This window comes from Myotis daubentonii, chromosome 7, assembly GCF_963259705.1.
Source record: "Myotis daubentonii chromosome 7, mMyoDau2.1, whole genome shotgun sequence".
NCBI lineage: Eukaryota > Metazoa > Chordata > Mammalia > Chiroptera > Vespertilionidae > Myotis > Myotis daubentonii.
The window spans coordinates 60,188,548-60,201,037 of NC_081846.1; the positions used below are offsets into that span (position 1 = coordinate 60,188,548).

Below are 12,490 nucleotides of genomic sequence, written 5' to 3' on the forward strand. Positions count from 1 at the left end.
TGCAGACTGGTGCAGCAGCTATGGAAAACAGTACGAAATTTCCTCAAAAAATTAAAACTGGAACTGCCATTTGACCCAGCGACCCCACTTCTAGGGATATATCTTAAGAATCCCAAAACACCAACCAAAAAGAATATATGCACCCCTATGTTCATAGTAGCATTATTTACAATAGCTAAGATCTGGAAATTTCTGGAGTGCCAATCAGCGGATGAGTAGATAAAAAAGCTGTGGTACATTTACACCATGGAATACTATGCAGCAGTAAAAAAGAAGGATCGATTTCCCTTTGAGACAGCAGGGAGGGACCTCGAGAGTATTATGCTAAATGAAATAAGGCAACTAGAGAAAGACATATTACATGTTCTCACTTATATGTGAAATCTAATAAACACAATAAACTAATACATAAAATAGAACCAGAGTCTTGGAAACATGGAATAGACTGACAAATCTCAGAGGAAAGGGGGGAGGGGCAGGAAGAGATTAACGAAAAAATTTATATGCATATATGGCTTGCCAAAGACACACACAATGGGGTGGTGAAGGATTGAGGAGTGTGGAAACCAGATGGAGGGGGACACTGGGGGGTAAAGGAAGACATCTGTAATACTCTCAACAATAAAGATGAAGGAAAAAAAACACTTTTGTAGGACTAAACAATGTAATTGGTGATTTACCTGGAGGTTTGTGTGGAATCCTACACATTTGGTATATTATAAAGATGCAGAGAGCATCAGGGGACATATTCTGACAATTTCCTGGTGAACTAGATTTGGGGGCTATCTCTATCTGTTCCAATTGTTAAATTGTACTTAGAATTGTCAAAGTCTCTAAGGCAGACAGAAAAAAAAATCCTTCTCATGATCCCCATCTCCTGGTGTTAATGCCTTTATGTAATTCCTACTCTTGAGTGTCCACAGGACCTGTGGCCTGCTTACATGGAATGATTGTGCAAAGGTGATGGGCTTTAGACAGTTACATATATATGATATATAAAAGTGTTGCACCTGTTTCTACTGCTGGCTTTAAGAAAACGAGTTGCCTTGAATCCTACAGCCACAAGGAATGGAATACTTCTTACTTATCTCTATCATATTGCTTCTGAGCAGTAGGGCAATTATAATGCAGGACTTAATCATTATTCAAAGATAAGCAGACCCATATATTTATCACTTAGTGGTGGGAGAACAAGAGTCGATTTAATTAGGCTTTATCAGGAAATAGCACTCAGCAACTATATTGCATATTTAATGTTAGAAGCTACCTTTGTGTTGGATATGAATGGAATGCACATTAAGGAAAGGTTTAATGGGCTTTTATTGAAAACCTTCTGCAGGATGGTTGGAACAGTAATTGCACACCATTATTCCCTGAGGAATGTGTTTTCTTGTACCATAATTCTAGAAGAGAATCTAATATAATTCAATACAAATATATCCTCACTGGCATGGGACTGTTTAGTGGATGAGTACGAAAAAGATTTGGCAAATACCTAAGGTGTTATTTGTTTACTGAGAAGAATTACTGACCATCAAGCCACAGAGTGAAGCCAAGTCCCTAAATTTTCTCCATTGTAATTAGTTTTCTGTTATAGACGCAAATGAAATGATGCTATGAATTGTGTCTCACTTATAGATAAATATAAAAGTAGTCCCCCTAATGCATTAAAAATCATCCTGAGCCGAACCGGTTTGGCTCAGTGGATAGAGCGTCGGCCTGCGGACTCAAGGGTCCCAGGTTCGATTCCAGTCAAGGGCATGTACCTTGGTTGCGGGCACATCCCCAGTGAGGGTTGTGCAGGAGGCAGCTAATGGATGTTTCTCTCTCATCGATGTTTCTAACTCTCTATCCCTCTCCCTTCTTCTCTGTAAAAAATCAATAAAATATATTTAAAAAAAATCATCCTGAGTATTTTATCTATTTCCCATATCCTCTGACCACTCACATATTATTTTGAAATCACTTATATATGAGAGCTCAGGGGTCTAAATAGAAAGTGTCCACTCTTCCCTCTCAAGACAAACCCATAACTTTCACATTACAAACATTCTGGGAATGTGTTTAAACACATGTATATGCAAATATATTTAGGTCATTTATTATTTTGAACTATGACCTACTTATTTTTCATGTATTGAATAGGCATGAATTCTAGCACTAATTAAAGAAAGTACTTGGCTTAATGATCTGGCAATTTAGACTTTTAAAAAAGTTACTTTAAGACTGAGTTAGGCTGTCTTTATTTTTCTCATAGTCAGGCTTCTTAGTATTGTTTCCCTTTTGGTTTTTGCCAAGTCAGTATGGCCAGTAAGCATACTGAGTACTCAGGTAAGTCCAGGAGTGAATTTCTTCCAAGAGATCCTCAAAATTAAATTTTTCTGAAAGAATATTGAAAATAAACCTGATAATAAAGCTAAAATATCTGCTCTGTTTATATATTTTTTCACCAGCTATCAATGAAACTAGAGTTTTATGGTAAGACAAAATGGAGTGTGGCATATTTCCTAACCTAACTAACCTATCTGTGCCCCTTGTTCCACATATTGATTAGGGTGGTCAATTTACTTCAGTTCAATTCAATTTCCATTGACATTCTAAATGATCTGCATGATTCTGGAGACAGCAAGTTATATGCCACTGGTTGGCTATGTTTCTTTCTTCTTTCCATAGATGTGGGATATTAACTATACATTAAAATTGTTGAAAAGCAACTCTGATTTGTATCTCGCCAAAGCTCACACAGTCCGAGGGATGAAAAAATATGGGAATTATCTATTAGAATATCGGTCCACATGTGGTCCACATTGATGGGTCATAATGCTGAACCCCTAGGCTGAAGGAAAGGGTCAATGCATAAACATTTCTTTCTTTTTATTGGTATACAAGTAATTATTGGAGAACAACATTTGTTACATACATTTAAAATTATAAAAATGATTTAACCAGTGAATTTTTTAAATATATATTTTTAAAATATATTTTTACTGATTTTAGAAAGGAAAGAATAGGGAGAGAGAGATAGAAACATCTATGATGAGAGTCATTGATCGCTGCCTCCTGCAGGCCCCCCTGGAGACCTAGCCTGCAACCCAGGCATGTGCCCCGACAGGGAATCAAACCGTGACTTCCTGGTTCATAGATTGATGCTCAGCCATTGGGCAACATCAGCCAGGCTAATCAGAGAATCTTAATTATTAAGTGCCAAATCATGGAAAATCTATAAAGTTATTTTGGATGGCTCTAGCTTATATGCCAACACTAGAAATTGTTTTTTTAATATTCTATCTTGGATTAAAACTGAATAACAGCTCATATCTTGAAACGTGTTCCTGATACAAAACCACCTCTTGAGTAGCAAGAGGTCCAGTGTCAATATTTTTAAACCTTTGCTTTTTCAGAGTTTCCATTTTACCACCTTATATATATATAAAAAAAAAAAAACAATTTAATGCTCTTGAATGTAACAAGAAAAGCAAAGAGAGGAAATAAATGTTTAAACAACACTTTCCTTGGGGGATGGTTCAGATAATTTGTAGTGCTTGACTGCAATGGTTGAGAAAAGAGAGACATTTTTGTGGAAGTCTAGTGAGATATAAAAAGGTCTGAAATTATTGGCTGCTGCTGGTAAATTGTTGTCTTTGTTCTTTACAGGAAAGAGGAGTGACACAAAATGATGTCCTTACCTGCCAGGGGTGAACTATTGCATTCAGTTACAGCATCTATATTAATCTATACAGTTAGAATATATTCTTGTTTTTTGCTTCTTATCTTTCTTGTGTATTCAATTTTATTCATATTTCCTATAATATTTTTAAGCCCCCAACATTCTTTTTCTGAGGGATGTGAGCTATAAATAAAGTTTAATCAAAATATACTGGTTCCAATAAAATGAAAATGTGGAGTTCATTTATCTCTGGTGTATATTGGAAGAGTGAACTTTTTAATGTACATATCTGATCCCACCACCCTTTTATAATCTTTAAAAGTTGTCTTCATAGAAATCCAACTAGTTTCTAGGGGTTATAAAATGAATGGGCCCCTACTAACCTCTCTAATTATTTTCCAAATTAATCCACTTCTCACATCCCATGGTTTAGTCTTTCAGAATTACTTAAATTTGTAAAACATAATATTGTTTCCAAACTCCATGAATCTACACATGCTGCTTCCTTTAGGTCCCCTCTTTATGATAAGAACAGATACTACACTTGATCTTAGCCAAAAGGCCGAGAAGCAATAGGTCCCCTCTTTCTATCAACACTAATAAAAGAGAAAAATGGTAATTGGCGTACGAGCTACCCTTTTCATTGGCTAATCAGGGCTATATGCAAATTAACTGCCAACTAAGATTGGCAGTTAACTGCCAACAAGATGGCGGTTAATTTGCATATGTAGGCACAATGCAGGGAGGTGAAAGGGAAAGCAGGAAGAAGCCCCCTGCCACTGACAGTGATCGGAAACCCAGGGGGGAGCTAAGAGCTGGGGGGCAGGGCAAAGGCGGCCCTGGGGCCGCCTTTGCCCTGCCCCCCAGCCATGATCAGAGAATCAGGCGCCTTTGCCGCTCTGGCCAGTGATAGCAGGAAGTAGGGGTGGAGCCAGCAATGGGAGCTGGGCACGGTCGAAGCTGGCAGTCCCAGGAGCTAGGGGTCTCTTGCCTGGGCCTAAAGCGAAGCCACGATGGCGGGGCCGCTGCAGCTGCGGGTCCCCGCTGCCCGGGCCAGATGCCTAGACCAGAGGCGTTAGGCCTGGGCAGGGGCGGAGCCTGAAACCGCGGGGAGCCGGGGGTCCCCTGCCCAGGCCTGACACCTCTGTCAGAGGCCTCAGGCCTGGTCAAGGGGCCGATCCAGTGATTGGTGATCGGAGGGTGATGAGGGTCAACTCCTCTGGCCGAGGCATCAGGCCTAGGCGGGGGGCGGAGCTGGGGATTGGGGGGATATGATGGTCTCCTTGCCCAGGCCTGAAGCCTGGGTCAGAGGCGTCAGGCTTGGGCGGGGGGTGGAGCAAGCGATCAGAGGGAGATGGGGGTCCCCTGCCCAGGCATGATTCCTGGGCCAGAAGCCTCAGGCCTGGGCGGGGGCCAGAGCCAGTGATCAGGGGGAGATGGGGGTCCCCTGTCCAAGCCTGACACTTCTGGCGGAGGCGTCAGACCTGGGCAAGGGGCCGATCCTACGATTGGAGGGTGATGGGGGTCAACACCTGAGGGCTCCCAGTATGTGAGAGGGGGCAGGCTGGGCTGAGGGACACTCCCCCCCACACACACCCAGTGCACGAATTTTGTGCACCGGGCCCCTAGTTATCTATATAATTTCCTCAAATTTCTGAAAACATAATTCTAATATATCCTTACTACAAAACAAGATCTTTCTTTAACCCAACACCAATCCCACATTAGATTTGAACTGGATTACCTGTTTTCAGGGTACACTCATAGTATCCTGTGCAGTTATGTTTCAAACATTTAGAATGCTGCAATTTCATTAGCATTAGTGGATCGCATTGGTAATAAGTTTGGAGCCCCTTTCTTTTATATGGTATACTCCAAGGATACCATATAATCTATAACACAATAGGCCCACAAAATTACCTAAACAAATGATTATTCATGTGAAGTTGATAGGTTTCTGTAGCTATTTCAATCCTGAAGTTAAATTCAAACTGGAAATGAATGCCCAGAAAGTTCATGTCAAAAGGAATAGCAGGATACAAATAAATATTCAGATTTCAGTTGCATTTCTATAAACCAATAATGAGCAATCAAAAAGGGAGACTAATAAAACAATCTCATTTATAAATGCATCAAAAAATAAAATAAAATACCTGGGAATCAATTTCATCAAGGATATAAAATACCTGCACTAGAAAAAATATAAAGATACTAGAAAAAAAAAGAAATTGAAAAGGTACAAATAAGTGGATGCATATGCCATGTTCATGGATATGAATAATTAACATCATTAATATATATATACTACCCAAAGCAACCTATAGATTCAATGCAATTCCTATCAAGATGCCAATTGCATATTTTACAGAAATAGAACAAATATTCCAAAAATTTATATGGAACCACAAAAGACCTGACATAGCTACAGCAGTCTTGAGAAAGAAAACCAAAGTTGGAGGAATCAGATTACCTGATATTGAAATATATTACAAGGCTACAGTAATCAAAACAGCCTGGTGCTAGTATAAAATAGACATATAGATCAATGGAACAGAATAGAAACCCCAGAAATAAATCCACTCCTTTAAGGTCAATTAATATTTGACAAAGGAGGCAAGAACATTCAATGGGGTAAAGACAGTTTATTGAATAAATGGTGTCAAGAAAATTGGGCAGATAGGTGCAAAAAATGAAACTAAACCACTTTCTTACACTTTACACAAGAATAAAACCAAATGGGTTAAAGACTAAAATATTAGACTAGAAACGGTAAAAATCCTAGAAGAAAACACAGCCAGTAAAATCTCAGACATTTCTGGTAGCAATGTTTTTTTCTGACGTATCTCCTAGGGCAAAGAAAACAAAATTAAAAATAAACAAATGGGACTACATCAAACTGAAAAGGTTTTGCACGGCAAAGAAAACTATCAACAAATGGAAAGATAACACACTGAATGGGATAATATATTCACTGATACATATGATAAGGGGTTAACATAAAAATTTATAAAGAACTTATAAAACTCAACTCCAAGCAAACAAACACTCCAATTAAAAGATAGGGAAAACTGAATAGCCATACAGATAGCAAACTTTATGAAAAGATGCTCAATGTCACTAAGTCTCAGAGAAATGCAAATTAAAGCCACAAGGCGATATCACCTCAAACCTGTCAGAATGGCTATCATCACTAGATCCATAACAAGTGTTGGCAAGAATGTGGAGAAAAGGGAGCCCTATTGGTGGGAATGCAGATTGGTGCAGCCACTGTGGGTAGCAATATGGAGTTCTCAAAAATTAAAATGGGCCCAGCGGTATGGCTCAGTGGTTGAGCATCGAGGCAGCCAATCAATGATTCTCTCTGATCATTGATGATTTTATCTCTCCCTCTCCCTCTCTGAAAATCAGTAAAATTTAAAATAAATAAATAAATAAATAAATAAATAAATAAATAAATAAATAAAATGGAACTGCCTTATCATCCACCAATTCCACTTCTAGGAATATATCCCAAGAAATCAGAAACACTAATTTGAAAGACTATATGCACCCCTATGTTTACTGCAGCATTGTTTACAATAATCAAGATTTGAAAGCAGCCCAAGTCCATTAGTAGATGAGTGGATAAGACAGCTGTGGTACATTTACACAATGGAATACTACTAGGCCATAAAAAAGAAGGAAGCCATACCCTTTGCTACAGCATAAATAGACCTAGAGCAGCGGTTCTCAACCTGTGAGTCGCGACCCCTTTGGGGGTCGAATGACCCTTTCACAGGGGTCGCCTAAGACCATCAGAAAACACATATATAATTACATATTGTTTTTGTGATTTATCACTATGCTTTAATTATGTTCAATTTGTAACAATGAAATTGGACGTCACCACAACATGAGGAACTGTATTAAAGGGTCGTGGCATTAGGAAAGTTGAGAACCACTGACCTAGAGAGTAGTATGCTAAGTGAAACAATCCAGTCAGAGAAAGACAAATACCATATAATTTCATTTATATGTGGAACCTAATGAACAAAATAAGCTAACAAAATAGAAACAGACTCATAGACAAAGAACACAGACTGAGAGCTTCCAGAGGGAGGGGGAGTAGGGCTGGGTGATAAAGGTGAATGAATTAAGAAAAAAAAGAACAACTCATAAACACAGATAATAGTATGGTGATTGCCAGAGGGAAAGGGGATTTGGGGAGGTAAGAGAGGATAAAGAGAAGATAAATGATAATGGAAGGAGACTTGACCTGGGATAGTGAAAACACAATACAATATACAGATGAGGTATTAAAAAACTGTACCCCTGAAATCTATATAATTTTATTCATCAACGTCACTCCAATAAATTTAATTAAAAGTTAAATAAATACATTTAAAAACACAACAAAGGACAATAGGTGGCACAGTGTCCACATGGCACAAAGTAAGAGGTCCACCTATATACAGGGCATTCATGTTTGACAATTTGGAAAGTATTAGGAGGGTACTGGAGAAAGAAATCAATAAAATATATAACCAGTTACGTAAAACTACCTTACCTTACTGGTTCAGACTAGACTATTGGCATGAATACTGGCCATTCACAGTTTGTGTTCCATTTCAACTGTAACCAACATCTTGATTCTTCCCAAAGCAATTTTTTCCCTCCAACTTGATCATCAATAATTATGGGTGGATTGAATAAAAAAGAAGAGAGAGAGAAAGAGAGAGAGAGAGAGAGAAAGAGAGAGAGAGAGAGAGAACACTCATGGACATGGACAATAGTGTGGTGATTGTGGGTGGGGGCAGGGGTAGAGGTGGAAGAGGGCATGGAGGGGATAAATAGTCATGGTAAAAAAAATAATGACTTTTACATTAATAAATCAAAAGATTATGGTTTATCCTTACTTTTACTTTCCGTAAGAAACTGTGTAATCCTATCAGGGTATCGATCCAAATATATCAAATATCTTCCACTCAATCTCTTCTTTAAAGTTGAATATCAACTCTGTAAGGCTGCTAGAATGAAAAGGGACTGGCTTTAAATATAAATCTAATGTTAGTAAACTATGGTTGGATCAGAGAGTTTGTTCAAATGTCCAAATCTACATATTTTAAGTAAAGTTGTAAATAATGTAAAATATGAATCTAAGAATGCAATATAATTTCATACTATTAATTTTGTATATAGGGAAAGTGAGAGCCAGTGAAGTAAAGCCTATAAATGGTTACAAAAATATGAGTCTCTATCATAATTATTATGTGCACAATTTTTCCTATAATGCATGCTTTATAAAACTGAGAAGTCCCTCTACAGTAAAAAGGAAAGGGCGATAAAAGTTGATGATAAGAAATCATTTTAGAGTGTCAGCCTGTGGACTCAAGGGCCCCAGGTTCGATTCTGGTCAAGGGCATGTACCTGGGTTGCGGGCACATCCCTAGTAGGGAGTGTGCAGGAGGCAGCTGATCAATGTTTCTCTCTCATCGATGTTTCTAACTCTCTATCCCTCTCCCTTCCTCTCTGTAAAAAATCAATAAAATATATATTTTTAAAAAAGAAATCATTTATTTAGGAATCTATCATAATAAAAGCATAATATGCTAATTAGATTGGACATCCTTCCAGACGAAGCCGGGGCTGCCAGGGAAGCCTGGGTCCCAGGTGCCTGCCGTCGACTGGAGGGAAGCCCGGGTGCCAGGTGCCAGAGGGAAGCCGGTGCTGGCAGCTGGGGGAAGGAAGGCCTACTCTTGCATGAATTTCGTGCATTGGGCCTCTAGTCTTTAATAAAAAAGAAGCCATAACTCTCATTAGATATTACAAGTCATTTTCATAACAATGGGATACTAGGTAGAAGACAGGCTATCATCTTTCACTTACAAAAATAAACCTGCATCTAAGTGACATTTTCAGATTTACCCTTCTCATTCAGTCAGCCACTGAAACAAATGTGATCAAAGTGCCAACTCCCAAAGGGCCCATCCAATGTGTCTGCATACAGTTCATTGATCATTTGGCTAAAATACAATGAAATTTATTGCTAAAAGTAACTTCAGGTCATAAACTTTCATATATTTTAAGTGTCTAAGTGGCACAGTAATGTTTTTCTGCCAACAAATGATACCAGTTTAAGGCTGATTTACTGAAACCTAAACCCACCGTTGATATAGTTTTAAGACCCAAGGGCAGGGTGGCTAACCAAAAAAAAGTGGATTTTACATACAAAGTTAGGATATAACAATCTATTTCTTGAATCACTGTTTTTTGGATGTTATTATCAATCTATTTCTTGAAACACTGTTTTGTTTGTCTGTTTCCTCCATGAAGAATTGTAAAATGAAACCTGGTCAGACATTTGTTCACAATGACAAAAATAGATTCCTAAGGGAATGATTAATGTCTTACTAAATACTGAGGCCCAATGCATGAAATTCATGAAATAGTAGGCCTTTCTTCCCCTGGCTATGGCACCGGCTTCCCTCTGGCATCTGGGACTCAGGCTTGCCTCTGGCTGCCAGTAGGCACCTGGGACCCAGGCAGCCCCGGCTTCATCTAGAAGATCGTCTGGAAGAACATCTGGTCTAATTAGCATATTATGCTTTTATTATAAATGTTTCTTAACCAGCTAGGATGTAATTAATTTTTTAAAATGCCTGCTCTTATTTTTAAATCTACATAAAATTATACTTAGATTTTGGGAGGAAATGTTTTATTGAAATTAAACTCTCTTTATATAAAAGGGGATAAGTGAGAAATGTTGTGAGGTAGTCAGAATAATGACCCTCAAAGGAGTCCACATGAATTTGTTTCTAGAACCAATGGATATGTTACCTTACATGGCAAAACAGACTGGCATATGTGACTAGATCAATAACCTTGAGATGAAGGTATTATTTAGATTATAGCACAGTGGGAGAGAGAAAGGTAGAAGAGTCACAAAGACACAGAGATTCAACTTTGCTGGCTTTGATGACGGAGGGAGGGGGCAATGAGCCAAAGAATGTGGATGGCCTCTGGAAAATGGAAAGATCAATGCAATCAATTCTCTTCTAAAGCCTCCAGAAAAAAACAAACAAACAAAAAACACAAAAGAACCACAGTTGTGTTGACATTGATTTTAGCCAAGTGAGACCTATGTTGGGCTTCTATCTACAGATTGTAAGGTGATAAATTTGTATTATTTATGCTGCTAATTTGTGGTAAGTCGTGATAACAGTGATAGAAAACTAATGCAGTTATGCTAACCTTTCTTCTCAAAGTAGCAGATTAAATACTGTAAGTACTTATTCCTACTGCTTCCTAAAACACTGAAATTATAGAGAATTTTAAAGGCTTAGCAGAGCAAAGAGGTCAGGAAAGGAGACAGTGGCAAAATTAAACTTGAAAGTCTGTTTTAAAGGCATATTTAGAGAACAAAAAAGTTATTGAAAAATAAAAATGTTATAGAAGAAATGAAAATCTTGGAAGAGAAATGAAATCAAATAAATGGACATAAACTGAAAGTCATAAAACTTAAAATTAAGAACATCTTCAAGAATGTAGAGAAAAAGTGCATAACAATAACAAAAGAGAAAATGTAAGAACATTAGAAAATCATTCCAAGAGTTCCAACAGCCAAATAATGAAAATTCTAGAACGACAGAATAGAGAAAAATAGAGGGAAATCAAAAAACTTAAGAAAACTGTCCAAACTGAAAAGGCAGAGCAAAATGGGCTAAATTTGACTCACACTTAGGCAGAACATCTTGCAAATTAAGAACAGAGGGAATATTATAATATTCTGAAAGCTTTAAATTAAAAAGGAATTAAAACTCAGAGGAGCATCAGACATCTCAGTAGCAACATTAGAAGATAAAGAAAAAAAGAAGAAAAAGAAAAGAAACAATGTCACTGAAATGTTGAAGGAAAGTGATTTCTACACCATGCCAAATTATTAATATTAGTTAGGAAGTACAGATTGATTATTTTAAAAATCAAAGTCTCAAAAAGTTCACTATCCTATTTTTTATGAGAAGCTCCTAAAAAATGTGTGTAGTGAAAACAAAGAAGTAAACCAAGAAAAGATGAAAATACATGCCTCATAAAACAGGGTTTCTACACCAAGAATGCCATAAATGGAATTCCCCAGCATGATGATAAAGGGAGATCCCAACACAATGGGAAAATGATCAAAACATATGGGCTCAGTCAGAGAAAGATAAATAACACATGATCTCATTCATTTGTGGAATATAATGAACAACATAAACTGATGAACAAAAACAGATCCAGAGATAGAGAAGCATCAATCAGACCTCCAAACCTCAGAGGAAAGCAGGGGAAGGTTGGGGTAAGGGGAAGAGATCAACCAAAGGACTTGGTATGCATGCATATAAGCCTAACCAATGGACACAGACACGGAGGGGCGGGGGGGGGGGGGGGAGGGCGGTGAGGGCATAAGTGTGGGGGGGCAATAGGGGGATAAAGATATATATGTAATACCTTAATCAATAAAGAAAAAAAAACACATGGGCTCAATTGTTATAGCACTTAAAGAAAACACTGATAGTTAATCTAATTAAAGCATGCTGTAACAACATTGGGAATTTAGGGTAGGGTGGATATGGTGGAGGTGTAGTGGGTAGCAAGAGTTAAACAAAACAAAACCAAATTGGATTTTCATCTACTTCAGTTAAAAGCAAATAGATAATGTTCCCAAATGGAAAATCAAGAAGCAATTTAAGAATGGTTAAGGGATTTGCATGTAAATAACAGTAGAACCACCCAAGAGGGCAGGGACTTCTCATGTTTGAAGATTTAATTTAGTTAAAAACAGACTAAATGGACTGACTATCTGAG

At 37.8% G+C, this 12,490-nt stretch overlaps 1 pseudogene; it reads right to left on the minus strand.

The window, feature by feature from the left end:
* Positions 1-4,091: 4,091 nt before the first annotated feature.
* LOC132239009 (U2 spliceosomal RNA) lies at positions 4,092-4,241 on the minus strand (annotated as a pseudogene).
* Between the last annotated feature and the right edge of the window lie 8,249 nt (positions 4,242-12,490).